The 12,337-nt window shown below is 50.4% G+C and overlaps 28 non-coding genes across 28 annotated transcripts; all 28 read right to left on the bottom strand.

Moving 5' to 3' along the window:
* Positions 1 to 919: 919 nt before the first annotated feature.
* Positions 920 to 993, bottom strand: trnat-agu (transfer RNA threonine (anticodon AGU)). Its single transcript has one exon. It is a non-coding gene; the product is annotated as a tRNA-Thr (tRNA).
* A 114-nt stretch (positions 994 to 1,107) lies between these two features.
* Positions 1,108 to 1,197, bottom strand: trnar-ucu (transfer RNA arginine (anticodon UCU)). The gene is given in 2 exon segments: positions 1,108 to 1,143; positions 1,161 to 1,197. It is a non-coding gene; the product is annotated as a tRNA-Arg (tRNA).
* Positions 1,198 to 1,374: 177 nt separating this feature from the next.
* On the bottom strand, positions 1,375 to 1,448 carry trnat-ugu (transfer RNA threonine (anticodon UGU)). Its single transcript has one exon. It is a non-coding gene; the product is annotated as a tRNA-Thr (tRNA).
* Positions 1,449 to 2,038: 590 nt separating this feature from the next.
* On the bottom strand, positions 2,039 to 2,112 carry trnat-cgu (transfer RNA threonine (anticodon CGU)). Its single transcript has one exon. It is a non-coding gene; the product is annotated as a tRNA-Thr (tRNA).
* A 486-nt stretch (positions 2,113 to 2,598) lies between these two features.
* trnat-agu (transfer RNA threonine (anticodon AGU)) lies at positions 2,599 to 2,672 on the bottom strand. Its single transcript has one exon. It is a non-coding gene; the product is annotated as a tRNA-Thr (tRNA).
* Positions 2,673 to 2,786: 114 nt separating this feature from the next.
* trnar-ucu (transfer RNA arginine (anticodon UCU)) lies at positions 2,787 to 2,876 on the bottom strand. The gene is given in 2 exon segments: positions 2,787 to 2,822; positions 2,840 to 2,876. It is a non-coding gene; the product is annotated as a tRNA-Arg (tRNA).
* Positions 2,877 to 3,054: 178 nt separating this feature from the next.
* On the bottom strand, positions 3,055 to 3,128 carry trnat-ugu (transfer RNA threonine (anticodon UGU)). The gene has a single exon. It is a non-coding gene; the product is annotated as a tRNA-Thr (tRNA).
* Positions 3,129 to 3,718: 590 nt separating this feature from the next.
* Positions 3,719 to 3,792, bottom strand: trnat-cgu (transfer RNA threonine (anticodon CGU)). Its single transcript has one exon. It is a non-coding gene; the product is annotated as a tRNA-Thr (tRNA).
* A 486-nt stretch (positions 3,793 to 4,278) lies between these two features.
* trnat-agu (transfer RNA threonine (anticodon AGU)) lies at positions 4,279 to 4,352 on the bottom strand. The gene has a single exon. It is a non-coding gene; the product is annotated as a tRNA-Thr (tRNA).
* Positions 4,353 to 4,466: 114 nt separating this feature from the next.
* trnar-ucu (transfer RNA arginine (anticodon UCU)) lies at positions 4,467 to 4,556 on the bottom strand. The gene is given in 2 exon segments: positions 4,467 to 4,502; positions 4,520 to 4,556. It is a non-coding gene; the product is annotated as a tRNA-Arg (tRNA).
* Positions 4,557 to 4,734: 178 nt separating this feature from the next.
* Positions 4,735 to 4,808, bottom strand: trnat-ugu (transfer RNA threonine (anticodon UGU)). Its single transcript has one exon. It is a non-coding gene; the product is annotated as a tRNA-Thr (tRNA).
* Positions 4,809 to 5,398: 590 nt separating this feature from the next.
* trnat-cgu (transfer RNA threonine (anticodon CGU)) lies at positions 5,399 to 5,472 on the bottom strand. The gene has a single exon. It is a non-coding gene; the product is annotated as a tRNA-Thr (tRNA).
* Positions 5,473 to 5,958: 486 nt separating this feature from the next.
* trnat-agu (transfer RNA threonine (anticodon AGU)) lies at positions 5,959 to 6,032 on the bottom strand. Its single transcript has one exon. It is a non-coding gene; the product is annotated as a tRNA-Thr (tRNA).
* Positions 6,033 to 6,379: 347 nt separating this feature from the next.
* trnat-cgu (transfer RNA threonine (anticodon CGU)) lies at positions 6,380 to 6,453 on the bottom strand. Its single transcript has one exon. It is a non-coding gene; the product is annotated as a tRNA-Thr (tRNA).
* A 486-nt stretch (positions 6,454 to 6,939) lies between these two features.
* On the bottom strand, positions 6,940 to 7,013 carry trnat-agu (transfer RNA threonine (anticodon AGU)). The gene has a single exon. It is a non-coding gene; the product is annotated as a tRNA-Thr (tRNA).
* Positions 7,014 to 7,127: 114 nt separating this feature from the next.
* trnar-ucu (transfer RNA arginine (anticodon UCU)) lies at positions 7,128 to 7,217 on the bottom strand. Its single transcript is given in 2 exon segments — positions 7,128 to 7,163; positions 7,181 to 7,217. It is a non-coding gene; the product is annotated as a tRNA-Arg (tRNA).
* A 178-nt stretch (positions 7,218 to 7,395) lies between these two features.
* On the bottom strand, positions 7,396 to 7,469 carry trnat-ugu (transfer RNA threonine (anticodon UGU)). Its single transcript has one exon. It is a non-coding gene; the product is annotated as a tRNA-Thr (tRNA).
* Positions 7,470 to 8,059: 590 nt separating this feature from the next.
* On the bottom strand, positions 8,060 to 8,133 carry trnat-ugu (transfer RNA threonine (anticodon UGU)). Its single transcript has one exon. It is a non-coding gene; the product is annotated as a tRNA-Thr (tRNA).
* A 486-nt stretch (positions 8,134 to 8,619) lies between these two features.
* Positions 8,620 to 8,693, bottom strand: trnat-agu (transfer RNA threonine (anticodon AGU)). The gene has a single exon. It is a non-coding gene; the product is annotated as a tRNA-Thr (tRNA).
* Positions 8,694 to 8,807: 114 nt separating this feature from the next.
* Positions 8,808 to 8,897, bottom strand: trnar-ucu (transfer RNA arginine (anticodon UCU)). The gene is given in 2 exon segments: positions 8,808 to 8,843; positions 8,861 to 8,897. It is a non-coding gene; the product is annotated as a tRNA-Arg (tRNA).
* A 177-nt stretch (positions 8,898 to 9,074) lies between these two features.
* Positions 9,075 to 9,148, bottom strand: trnat-ugu (transfer RNA threonine (anticodon UGU)). The gene has a single exon. It is a non-coding gene; the product is annotated as a tRNA-Thr (tRNA).
* A 590-nt stretch (positions 9,149 to 9,738) lies between these two features.
* Positions 9,739 to 9,812, bottom strand: trnat-cgu (transfer RNA threonine (anticodon CGU)). Its single transcript has one exon. It is a non-coding gene; the product is annotated as a tRNA-Thr (tRNA).
* Positions 9,813 to 10,298: 486 nt separating this feature from the next.
* On the bottom strand, positions 10,299 to 10,372 carry trnat-agu (transfer RNA threonine (anticodon AGU)). The gene has a single exon. It is a non-coding gene; the product is annotated as a tRNA-Thr (tRNA).
* A 114-nt stretch (positions 10,373 to 10,486) lies between these two features.
* trnar-ucu (transfer RNA arginine (anticodon UCU)) lies at positions 10,487 to 10,576 on the bottom strand. Its single transcript is given in 2 exon segments — positions 10,487 to 10,522; positions 10,540 to 10,576. It is a non-coding gene; the product is annotated as a tRNA-Arg (tRNA).
* Positions 10,577 to 10,754: 178 nt separating this feature from the next.
* trnat-ugu (transfer RNA threonine (anticodon UGU)) lies at positions 10,755 to 10,828 on the bottom strand. The gene has a single exon. It is a non-coding gene; the product is annotated as a tRNA-Thr (tRNA).
* Positions 10,829 to 11,418: 590 nt separating this feature from the next.
* trnat-cgu (transfer RNA threonine (anticodon CGU)) lies at positions 11,419 to 11,492 on the bottom strand. Its single transcript has one exon. It is a non-coding gene; the product is annotated as a tRNA-Thr (tRNA).
* Positions 11,493 to 11,978: 486 nt separating this feature from the next.
* Positions 11,979 to 12,052, bottom strand: trnat-agu (transfer RNA threonine (anticodon AGU)). The gene has a single exon. It is a non-coding gene; the product is annotated as a tRNA-Thr (tRNA).
* A 114-nt stretch (positions 12,053 to 12,166) lies between these two features.
* trnar-ucu (transfer RNA arginine (anticodon UCU)) lies at positions 12,167 to 12,256 on the bottom strand. Its single transcript is given in 2 exon segments — positions 12,167 to 12,202; positions 12,220 to 12,256. It is a non-coding gene; the product is annotated as a tRNA-Arg (tRNA).
* Positions 12,257 to 12,337: the final 81 nt, after the last annotated feature.

Here is a 12,337-nt window from a genome sequence, read left to right as displayed (position 1 = left end):
CACACTCTCTCAGGGAGGGGCACTTAGAGGATTAAAGCATCCAGATAAGAGGCCAACGGCCAGGCTCTGCACAGCCTAAAAGAGTGTTTTTGACAACTGATTCGGGGGTGGCCAGCTAGCCTCTGGGTTTGTTGGCCAAGTGCCATTAATTAACCTTTGAATGGCCTCATCTGGCCGTCTAGAAGTCCAGTTTGCTATCTATTGTACCACAGAGCCTGTCAGCAAGTGTTGACCTGTTCAAAAGAGCGTCAGCATTATCAGGATCTGGTTTGGAAATGCAATCGCCTGCTGCCTTTGCTATCCCTGTTTGCAGTCCGATCTCAGAAAAGCACATGCTTGAGGCACACAGGGGACGCTAAAGGCACCGCTGGGATTTGAACCCAGGATCTCCTGTTTATGAGACAGACGCTTTAACCAACTAAGCCATGGCGCCAAGCAGAGCCCTACAGCTCTGGGAGGGTGAGTAAGTTGATCAAAACATCCAGCGGTGAGGACAAAGGTCCACGTGCTGGTCAGCTTATGACATTTTTCACAACTTTCTGTTGCCAGAGGGCATAAGCGTGCAATTTAATGATAAACGAAAGGCAAGAAGTCACCAATCTGTTTTGACTCAAACCCACAAACTTTAAATGGCCTCACACCGGAGACTAATAGCCCAATGCGCTACACTCTGCGCCACGTGCAGCAGCTCCTTCCAGGCTTGCAGCAGTCCTAAACCAAGGATCACGTGTTTGCAAGGCAAGCTCTTTGACCAGCTGAGCCATGCTGCATCGCTGAGATGACTCTGGCCAGTATCGTTCGGCAGCATCTGAGGGGTGGTTCGCAAATTAAATTGCATGCTGCTCTGGCACTCCTCTGCACCCCCTTTTTTACGGAGAGCAAAACCTCACAGCCCAAGGCGTCGCTTGATCACCAGCATAGGCACCGCTGGGATTCGAACCCAGGATCTCCTGTTTACTAGACAGGCGCTTTAACCAACTAAGCCACGGCGCCAACTTGCACGTAGCTTCCAAGAAAGTGAGATTTCGACTTTTATAAGTCTGGAGGGGTGGCCAGAGAGCGTATGTGTTTGTTGGCCAAGCGCCATTAACAGAAAGCCAAAAGCAACGACTCTGGTGGGACTCGAACCCACAACCTTTGAACGGCCTCATCTGGCAGTCTAGAAGTCCAATGCGCTATCCATTGCGCCACAGAGCCATGTGAGGAGCTTTTTTCCTGGCTGTGCCAGTGCGTTGAATTGAGTTCAGGCATTTTGGGAGCGGGAAGGACAAGATATGTGGGTGTCTCTGCAATTGGTATGTGGTTGGAAAAGCGGAGTATCTGTAAGGGCTTCCTTTCCCAGAAAGAACCCACATAGCAGAGCCACCTGTTAAAAGGCACCGCTGGGAATCGAACCCAGGATCTCCTGTTTACAAGACAAGCGCTTTGACCAGCTAAGCCACGGCGCCCTGCTGCATTGTTGACTTGGGTCAGAATTGTTCGGCAGCAGCTGAGGGGTGGTTGGCAAATGAAATCGCATGTTGCTCTGACGCTCCTCTTTACCGCATGATTGCGCAAAGCAAAACCATACAACCCAAGGTGGTGTTTGATTACCAGCAAAGACAGTGCTGGGATTTGAATTCAGTATGTCCTATTTACTAAACAAGCTTTAAGCAACTAAACCACGGCGCCAACCTGAACACACTCTCTCAGGGAGGGGCACTTAGAGGATTAAAGCATCCAGATAAGAGGCCAACGGCCAGGCTCTGCACAGCCTAAAAGAGTGTTTTTGACAACTGATTCGGGGGTGGCCAGCTAGCCTCTGGGTTTGTTGGCCAAGTGCCATTAATTAACCTTTGAATGGCCTCATCTGGCAGTCTAGAAGTCCAATTTGCTGTCTATCGTACCACAGAGCCTGTCAGCAAGTGTTGACCTGTGCAAAAGATCGTCAGCATTATCGGGATCTGGTTTGGAAATGCAATCGCCTGCTGCCTTTGCTATCCCTGTTTGCAGTCCGATCTCAGAAAAGCACGCGCTTGAGGCACACAGGGGACGCTAAAGGCACCGCTGGGATTTGAACCCAGGATCTCCTGTTTACGAGACAGACGCTTTAACCAACTAAGCCACGGCGCCAAGCCTAGCCCTACAGCTCTGGGAGGGTGACCTGGTTGATCAAAACATCCAGCGGTGAGGACAAAGGTCCACGTGCTGGTCAGCTTATGAGATTTTTCACAACTTTCTGTTGCCAGAGGGCATAAGCGTGCAATTTAATGATAAACAAAAGGCAAGAAGTCACCAATCTGTTTTGACTCGAACCCACAAACTTTATATGTCCTCACACCGGAGACTAAAAGCCCAATGCGCTACACTCTGCCCCACGTGCAGTAGCTCCTTCCAGGCTTGCAGCAGTCCTAAACCAAGGATCACCTGTTTGCAAGGCAAGCTCTTTGACCAGCTGAGCCATGCTGCATCGCTGAGATGACTCTGGCCAGCATTGTTCGGCAGCATCTGAGGGGTGGTTCGCAAATTAAATTGCATGCTGCTCTGGCACTCCTCTGCACCCACTTTTTTACGGAGAGCAAAACCTCACAGCCCAAGGCGTCGCTTGATCACCAGCATAGGCACCACTGGGATTCGAACCCAGGATCTCCTGTTTACTAGACAGGCGCTTTAACCAACTAAGCCACGGCGCCAACTTGCACGTAGCTTCCAAGAAAGTGAAATTTCGAGTTTTATAAGTCTGGAGGGGTGGCCAGAGAGCGTATGTGTTTGTTGGCCAAGCGCCATTAACAGAAAGCCAAAAGCAACGACTCTGGTGGGACTCGAACCCACAACCTTTGAATGGCCTCATCTGGCAGTCTAGAAGTCCAATGCGCTATCCATTGTGCCACAGAGCCATATGAGGAGCTTTTTTTCCTGGCTGTGCCAGTGCGTTGAATTGAGTTCAGGCATTTTGGGAGCGGGAAGGAAAAGATATGTGGGTGTCTCTGCAATTGGTATGTGGTTGGAAAAGCGGAGTATCTGTAAGGGCTTCCTTTCCCAGAAAGAACCCACATAGCAGAGCCACCTGTTAAAAGGCACCGCTGGGAATCGAACCCAGGATTGCCTGTTTACAAGACAAGCGCTTTGACCAGCTAAGCCACGGCGCCCTGTTGCATTGTTGACTTGGGTCAGAATTGTTCGGCAGCAGCTGAGGGGTGGTTGGCAAATGAAATCGCATGTTGCTCTGACGCTCCTCTTTACCGCATGATTGCGCAAAGCAAAACCATACAACCCAAGGTGGTGTTTGATTACCAGCAAAGACAGTGCTGGGATTTGAATTCAGTATGTCCTATTTACTACACAAGCTTTAAGCAACTAAGCCACGGCGCCAACCTGAACACACTCTCTCAGGGAGGGGCACTTAGAGGATTAAAGCATCCAGATAAGAGGCCAACGGCCAGGCTCTGCACAGCCTAAAAGAGTGTTTTTGACAACTGATTCGGGGGTGGCCAGCTAGCCTCTGGGTTTGTTGGCCAAGTGCCATTAATTAACCTTTGAATGGCCTCATCTGGCAGTCTAGAAGTCCAATTTGCTGTCTAACGTACCACAGAGCCTGTCAGCAAGTGTTGACCTGTGCAAAAGATCGTCAGCATTATCGGGATCTGGTTTGGAAATGCAATCGCCTGCTGCCTTTGCTATCCCTGTTTGCAGTCCGATCTCAGAAAAGCACGCGCTTGAGGCACACAGGGGACGCTAAAGGCACCGCTGGGATTTGAACCCAGGATCTCCTGTTTACGAGACAGACGCTTTAACCAACTAAGCCACGGCGCCAAGCCTAGCCCTACAGCTCTGGGAGGGTGACCTGGTTGATCAAAACATCCAGCGGTGAGGACAAAGGTCCACGTGCTGGTCAGCTTATGAGATTTTTCACAACTTTCTGTTGCCAGAGGGCATAAGCGTGCAATTTAATGATAAACAAAAGGCAAGAAGTCACCAATCTGTTTTGACTCGAACCCACAAACTTTATATGTCCTCACACCGGAGACTAAAAGCCCAATGCGCTACACTCTGCCCTACGTGCAGTAGCTCCTTCCAGGCTTGCAGCAGTCCTAAACCAAGGATCACCTGTTTGCAAGGCAAGCTCTTTGACCAGCTGAGCCATGCTGCATCGCTGAGATGACTCTGGCCAGCATTGTTCGGCAGCATCTGAGGGGTGGTTCGCAAATTAAATTGCATGCTGCTCTGGCACTCCTCTGCACCCCCTTTTTTACGGAGAGCAAAACCTCACAGCCCAAGGCGTCACTTGATCACCAGCATAGGTACCGCTGGGATTCGAACCCAGGATCTCCTGTTTACTAGACAGGCGCTTTAACCAACTAAGCCACGGCGCCAACTTGCACGTAGCTTCCAAGAAAGTGAGATTTCGAGTTTTATAAGTCTGGAGGGGTGGCCAGAGAGCGTATGTGTTTGTTGGCCAAGCGCCATTAACAGAAAGCCAAAAGCAACGACTCTGGTGGGACTCGAACCCACAACCTTTGAATGGCCTCATCTGGCAGTCTAGAAGTCCAATGCGCTATCCATTGTGCCACAGAGCCATGTGAGGAGCTTGTTTTCCTGGCTGTGCCAGTGCGTTGAATTGAGTTCAGGCATTTTGGGAGCGGGAAGGACAAGATATGTGGGTGTCTCTGCAATTGGTATGTGGTTGGAAAAGCGGAGTATCTGTAAGGGCTTCCTTTCCCAGAAAGAACCCACATAGCAGAGCCACCTGTTAAAAGGCACCGCTGGGAATCGAACCCAGGATTGCCTGTTTACAAGACAAGCGCTTTGACCAGCTAAGCCACGACGCCCTGCTGCATTGTTGACTTGGGTCAGAATTGTTCGGCAGCAGCTGAGGGGTGGTTGGCAAATGAAATCGCATGTTGCTCTGACGCTCCTCTTTACCGCATGATTGCGCAAAGCAAAACCATACAACCCAAGGTGGTGTTTGATTACCAGCAAAGACAGTGCTGGGATTTGAATTCAGTATGTCCTATTTACTACACAAGCTTTAAGCAACTAAGCCACGGCGCCAACCTGAACACACTCTCTCAGGGAGGGGCACTTAGAGGATTAAAGCATCCAGATTATAGGCCAACGGCCAGGCTCTGCACAGCCTAAAAGAGTGTTTTTGACAACTGATTCGGGGGTGGCCAGCTAGCCTCTGGGTTTGTTGGCCAAGTGCCATTAATTAACCTTTGAATGGCCTCATCTGGCAGTCTAGAAGTCCAATTTGCTGTCTATCGTACCACAGAGCCTGTCAGCAAGTGTTGACCTGTGCAAAAGATCGTCAGCATTATCGGGATCTGGTTTGGAAATGCAATCGCCTGCTGCCTTTGCTATCCCTGTTTGCAGTCCGATCTCAGAAAAGCACGCGCTTGAGGCACACAGGGGACGCTAAAGGCACCGCTGGGATTTGAACCCAGGATCTCCTGTTTACGAGACAGACGCTTTAACCAACTAAGCCACGGCACCAAGCCTAGCCCTACAGCTCTGGGAGGGTGACCTGGTTGATCAAAACATCCAGCGGTGAGGACAAAGGTCCACGTGCTGGTCAGCTTATGAGATTTTTCACAACTTTCTGTTGCCAGAGGGCATAAGCGTGCAATTTAATGATAAACAAAAGGCAAGAAGTCACCAATCTGTTTTGACTCGAACCCACAAACTTTATATGTCCTCACACCGGAGACTAAAAGCCCAATGCGCTACACTCTGCCCCACGTGCAGTAGCTCCTTCCAGGCTTGCAGCAGTCCTAAACCAAGGATCACCTGTTTGCAAGGCAAGCTCTTTGACCAGCTGAGCCATGCTGCATCGCTGAGATGACTCTGGCCAGCATTGTTCGGCAGCATCTGAGGGGTGGTTCGCAAATTAAATTGCATGCTGCTCTGGCACTCCTCTGCACCCACTTTTTTACGGAGAGCAAAACCTCACAGCCCAAGGCGTCACTTGATCACCAGCATAGGTACCGCTGGGATTCGAACCCAGGATCTCCTGTTTACTAGACAGGCGCTTTAACCAACTAAGCCACGGCGCCAACTTGCACGTAGCTTCCAAGAAAGTGAGATTTCGAGTTTTATAAGTCTGGAGGGGTGGCCAGAGAGCGTATGTGTTTGTTGGCCAAGCGCCATTAACAGAAAGCCAAAAGCAACGACTCTGGTGGGACTCGAACCCACAACCTTTGAATGGCCTCATCTGGCAGTCTAGAAGTCCAATTTGCTGTCTATCGTACCACAGAGCCTGTCAGCAAGTGTTGACCTGTGCAAAAGATCGTCAGCATTATCGGGATCTGGTTTGGAAATGCAATCGCCTGCTGCCTTTGCTATCCCTGTTTGCAGTCCGATCTCAGAAAAGCACGCGCTTGAGGCACACAGGGGACGCTAAAGGCACCGCTGGGATTTGAACCCAGGATCTCCTGTTTACGAGACAGACGCTTTAACCAACTAAGCCACGGCGCCAAGCCTAGCCCTACAGCTCTGGGAGGGTGACCTGGTTGATCAAAACATCCAGCGGTGAGGACAAAGGTCCACGTGCTGGTCAGCTTATGAGATTTTTCACAACTTTCTGTTGCCAGAGGGCATAAGCGTGCAATTTAATGATAAACAAAAGGCAAGAAGTCACCAATCTGTTTTGACTCGAACCCACAAACTTTATATGTCCTCACACCGGAGACTAAAAGCCCAATGCGCTACACTCTGCCCTACGTGCAGTAGCTCCTTCCAGGCTTGCAGCAGTCCTAAACCAAGGATCACCTGTTTGCAAGGCAAGCTCTTTGACCAGCTGAGCCATGCTGCATCGCTGAGATGACTCTGGCCAGCATTGTTCGGCAGCATCTGAGGGGTGGTTCGCAAATTAAATTGCATGCTGCTCTGGCACTCCTCTGCACCCCCTTTTTTACGGAGAGCAAAACCTCACAGCCCAAGGCGTCGCTTGATCACCAGCATAGGTACCGCTGGGATTCGAACCCAGGATCTCCTGTTTACTAGACAGGCGCTTTAACCAACTAAGCCACGGCGCCAACTTGCACGTAGCTTCCAAGAAAGTGAGATTTCGAGTTTTATAAGTCTGGAGGGGTGGCCAGAGAGCGTATGTGTTTGTTGGCCAAGCGCCATTAACAGAAAGCCAAAAGCAACGACTCTGGTGGGACTCGAACCCACAACCTTTGAATGGCCTCATCTGGCAGTCTAGAAGTCCAATGCGCTATCCATTGTGCCACAGAGCCATGTGAGGAGCTTGTTTTCCTGGCTGTGCCAGTGCGTTGAATTGAGTTCAGGCATTTTGGGAGCGGGAAGGACAAGATATGTGGGTGTCTCTGCAATTGGTATGTGGTTGGAAAAGCGGAGTATCTGTAAGGGCTTCCTTTCCCAGAAAGAACCCACATAGCAGAGCCACCTGTTAAAAGGCACCGCTGGGAATCGAACCCAGGATTGCCTGTTTACAAGACAAGCGCTTTGACCAGCTAAGCCACGACGCCCTGCTGCATTGTTGACTTGGGTCAGAATTGTTCGGCAGCAGCTGAGGGGTGGTTGGCAAATGAAATCGCATGTTGCTCTGACGCTCCTCTTTACCGCATGATTGCGCAAAGCAAAACCATACAACCCAAGGTGGTGTTTGATTACCAGCAAAGACAGTGCTGGGATTTGAATTCAGTATGTCCTATTTACTACACAAGCTTTAAGCAACTAAGCCACGGCGCCAACCTGAACACACTCTCTCAGGGAGGGGCACTTAGAGGATTAAAGCATCCAGATAAGAGGCCAACGGCCAGGCTCTGCACAGCCTAAAAGAGTGTTTTTGACAACTGATTCGGGGGTGGCCAGCTAGCCTCTGGGTTTGTTGGCCAAGTGCCATTAATTAACCTTTGAATGGCCTCATCTGGCAGTCTAGAAGTCCAATTTGCTGTCTATCGTACCACAGAGCCTGTCAGCAAGTGTTGACCTGTGCAAAAGATCGTCAGCATTATCGGGATCTGGTTTGGAAATGCAATCGCCTGCTGCCTTTGCTATCCCTGTTTGCAGTCCGATCTCAGAAAAGCACGCGCTTGAGGCACACAGGGGACGCTAAAGGCACCGCTGGGATTTGAACCCAGGATCTCCTGTTTACAAGACAGACGCTTTAACCAACTAAGCCACGGCGCCAAGCCTAGCCCTACAGCTCTGGGAGGGTGACCTGGTTGATCAAAACATCCAGCGGTGAGGACAAAGGTCCACGTGCTGGTCAGCTTATGAGATTTTTCACAACTTTCTGTTGCCAGAGGGCATAAGCGTGCAATTTAATGATAAACAAAAGGCAAGAAGTCACCAATCTGTTTTGACTCGAACCCACAAACTTTATATGTCCTCACATCGTAGACTAAAAGCCCAATGCGCTACACTCTGCCCCACGTGCAGTAGCTCCTTCCAGGCTTGCAGCAGTCCTAAACCAAGGATCACCTGTTTGCAAGGCAAGCTCTTTGACCAGCTGAGCCATGCTGCATCGCTGAGATGACTCTGGCCAGTATCGTTCGGCAGCATCTGAGGGGTGGTTCGCAAATTAAATTGCATGCTGCTCTGGCACTCCTCTGCACCCCCTTTTTTACGGAGAGCAAAACCTCACAGCCCAAGGCGTCGCTTGATCACCAGCATAGGCACCGCTGGGATTCGAACCCAGGATCTCCTGTTTACTAGACAGGCGCTTTAACCAACTAAGCCACGGCGCCAACTTGCACGTAGCTTCCAAGAAAGTGAGATTTCGACTTTTATAAGTCTGGAGGGGTGGCCAGAGAGCGTATGTGTTTGTTGGCCAAGCGCCATTAACAGAAAGCCAAAAGCAACGACTCTGGTGGGACTCGAACCCACAACCTTTGAACGGCCTCATCTGGCAGTCTAGAAGTCCAATGCGCTATCCATTGCGCCACAGAGCCATGTGAGGAGCTTTTTTCCTGGCTGTGCCAGTGCGTTGAATTGAGTTCAGGCATTTTGGGAGCGGGAAGGACAAGATATGTGGGTGTCTCTGCAATTGGTATGTGGTTGGAAAAGTGGAGTATCTGTAAGGGCTTCCTTTCCCAGAAAGAACCCACATAGCAGAGCCACCTGTTAAAAGGCACCGCTGGGAATCGAACCCAGGATCGCCTGTTTACAAGACAAGCGCTTTGACCAGCTAAGCCACGGCGCCCTGCTGCGTTGTTGACTTGGGTCAGAATTGTTCGGCAGCAGCTGAGGGGTGGTTGGCAAATGAAATCGCATGTTGCTCTGACGCTCCTCTTTACCGCATGATTGCGCAAAGCAAAACCATACAACCCAAGGTGGTGTTTGATTACCAGCAAAGACAGTGCTGGGATTTGAATTCAGTATGTCCTATTTACTAAACAAGCTTTAAGCAACTAAACCACGGCGCCAACCTGAACACACTCTCTCAGGGAGGGGCACTTAGAGGATTAAAGCATCCAGATAAGAGGCCAACGGCCAGGCTCTGCACAGCCTAAAAGAGTGTTTTTGACAACTGATTCGGGGGTGGCCAGCTAGCCTCTGGGTTTGTTGGCCAAGTGCCATTAATTAACCTTTGAATGGCCTCATCTGGCAGTCTAGAAGTCCAATTTGCTGTCTATCGTACCACAGAGCCTGTCAGCAAGTGTTGACCTGTGCAAAAGATCGTCAGCATTATCGGGATCTGGTTTGGAAATGCAATCGCCTGCTGCCTTTGCTATCCCTGTTTGCAGTCCGATCTCAGAAAAGCACGCGCTTGAGGCACACAGGGGACGCTAAAGGCACCGCTGGGATTTGAACCCAGGATCTCCTGTTTACGAGACAGACGCTTTAACCAACTAAGCCACGGCGCCAAGCCTAGCCCTACAGCTCTGGGAGGGTGACCTGGTTGATCAAAACATCCAGCGGTGAGGACAAAGGTCCACGTGCTGGTCAGCTTATGAGATTTTTCACAACTTTCTGTTGCCAGAGGGCATAAGCGTGCAATTTAATGATAAACAAAAGGCAAGAAGTCACCAATCTGTTTTGACTCGAACCCACAAACTTTATATGTCCTCACACCGGAGACTAAAAGCCCAATGCGCTACACTCTGCCCCACGTGCAGTAGCTCCTTCCAGGCTTGCAGCAGTCCTAAACCAAGGATCACCTGTTTGCAAGGCAAGCTCTTTGACCAGCTGAGCCATGCTGCATCGCTGAGATGACTCTGGCCAGCATTGTTCGGCAGCATCTGAGGGGTGGTTCGCAAATTAAATTGCATGCTGCTCTGGCACTCCTCTGCACCCACTTTTTTACGGAGAGCAAAACCTCACAGCCCAAGGCGTCGCTTGATCACCAGCATAGGCACCACTGGGATTCGAACCCAGGATCTCCTGTTTACTAGACAGGCGCTTTAACCAACTAAGCCACGGCGCCAACTTGCACGTAGCTTCCAAGAAAGTGAGATTTCGAGTTTTATAAGTCTGGAGGGGTGGCCAGAGAGCGTATGTGTTTGTTGGCCAAGCGCCATTAACAGAAAGCCAAAAGCAACGACTCTGGTGGGACTCGAACCCACAACCTTTGAATGGCCTCATCTGGCAGTCTAGAAGTCCAATGCGCTATCCATTGTGCCACAGAGCCATATGAGGAGCTTTTTTTCCTGGCTGTGCCAGTGCGTTGAATTGAGTTCAGGCATTTTGGGAGCGGGAAGGACAAGATATGTGGGTGTCTCTGCAATTGGTATGTGGTTGGAAAAGCGGAGTATCTGTAAGGGCTTCCTTTCCCAGAAAGAACCCACATAGCAGAGCCACCTGTTAAAAGGCACCGCTGGGAATCGAACCCAGGATTGCCTGTTTACAAGACAAGCGCTTTGACCAGCTAAGCCACGGCGCCCTGTTGCATTGTTGACTTGGGTCAGAATTGTTCGGCAGCAGCTGAGGGGTGGTTGGCAAATGAAATCGCATGTTGCTCTGACGCTCCTCTTTACCGCATGATTGCGCAAAGCAAAACCATACAACCCAAGGTGGTGTTTGATTACCAGCAAAGACAGTGCTGGGATTTGAATTCAGTATGTCCTATTTACTACACAAGCTTTAAGCAACTAAGCCACGGCGCCAACCTGAACACACTCTCTCAGGGAGGGGCACTTAGAGGATTAAAGCATCCAGATAAGAGGCCAACGGCCAGGCTCTGCACAGCCTAAAAGAGTGTTTTTGACAACTGATTCGGGGGTGGCCAGCTAGCCTCTGGGTTTGTTGGCCAAGTGCCATTAATTAACCTTTGAATGGCCTCATCTGGCAGTCTAGAAGTCCAATTTGCTGTCTAACGTACCACAGAGCCTGTCAGCAAGTGTTGACCTGTGCAAAAGATCGTCAGCATTATCGGGATCTGGTTTGGAAATGCAATCGCCTGCTGCCTTTGCTATCCCTGTTTGCAGTCCGATCTCAGAAAAGCACGCGCTTGAGGCACACAGGGGACGCTAAAGGCACCGCTGGGATTTGAACCCAGGATCTCCTGTTTACGAGACAGACGCTTTAACCAACTAAGCCACGGCGCCAAGCCTAGCCCTACAGCTCTGGGAGGGTGACCTGGTTGATCAAAACATCCAGCGGTGAGGACAAAGGTCCACGTGCTGGTCAGCTTATGAGATTTTTCACAACTTTCTGTTGCCAGAGGGCATAAGCGTGCAATTTAATGATAAACAAAAGGCAAGAAGTCACCAATCTGTTTTGACTCGAACCCACAAACTTTATATGTCCTCACACCGGAGACTAAAAGCCCAATGCGCTACACTCTGCCCTACGTGCAGTAGCTCCTTCCAGGCTTGCAGCAGTCCTAAACCAAGGATCACCTGTTTGCAAGGCAAGCTCTTTGACCAGCTGAGCCATGCTGCATCGCTGAGATGACTCTGGCCAGCATTGTTCGGCAGCATCTGAGGGGTGGTTCGCAAATTAAATTGCATGCTGCTCTGGCACTCCTCTGCACCCCCTTTTTTACGGAGAGCAAAACCTCACAGCCCAAGGCGTCACTTGATCACCAGCATAGGTACCGCTGGGATTCGAACCCAGGATCTCCTGTTTACTAGACAGGCGCTTTAACCAACTAAGCCACGGCGCCAACTTGCACGTAGCTTCCAAGAAAGTGAGATTTCGAGTTTTATAAGTCTGGAGGGGTGGCCAGAGAGCGTATGTGTTTGTTGGCCAAGCGCCATTAACAGAAAGCCAAAAGCAACGACTCTGGTGGGACTCGAACCCACAACCTTTGAATGGCCTCATCTGGCAGTCTAGAAGTCCAATGCGCTATCCATTGTGCCACAGAGCCATGTGAGGAGCTTGTTTTCCTGGCTGTGCCAGTGCGTTGAATTGAGTTCAGGCATTTTGGGAGCGGGAAGGACAAGATATG

The sequence above is a fragment of the Carassius gibelio genome, chromosome B15, assembly GCF_023724105.1.
Source record: "Carassius gibelio isolate Cgi1373 ecotype wild population from Czech Republic chromosome B15, carGib1.2-hapl.c, whole genome shotgun sequence".
NCBI classification, from domain to species: domain Eukaryota; kingdom Metazoa; phylum Chordata; class Actinopteri; order Cypriniformes; family Cyprinidae; genus Carassius; species Carassius gibelio.
The sequence above is the reverse complement of the archived record's forward strand: the minus strand, read 5'-3'. Positions and strand labels throughout refer to the sequence as shown.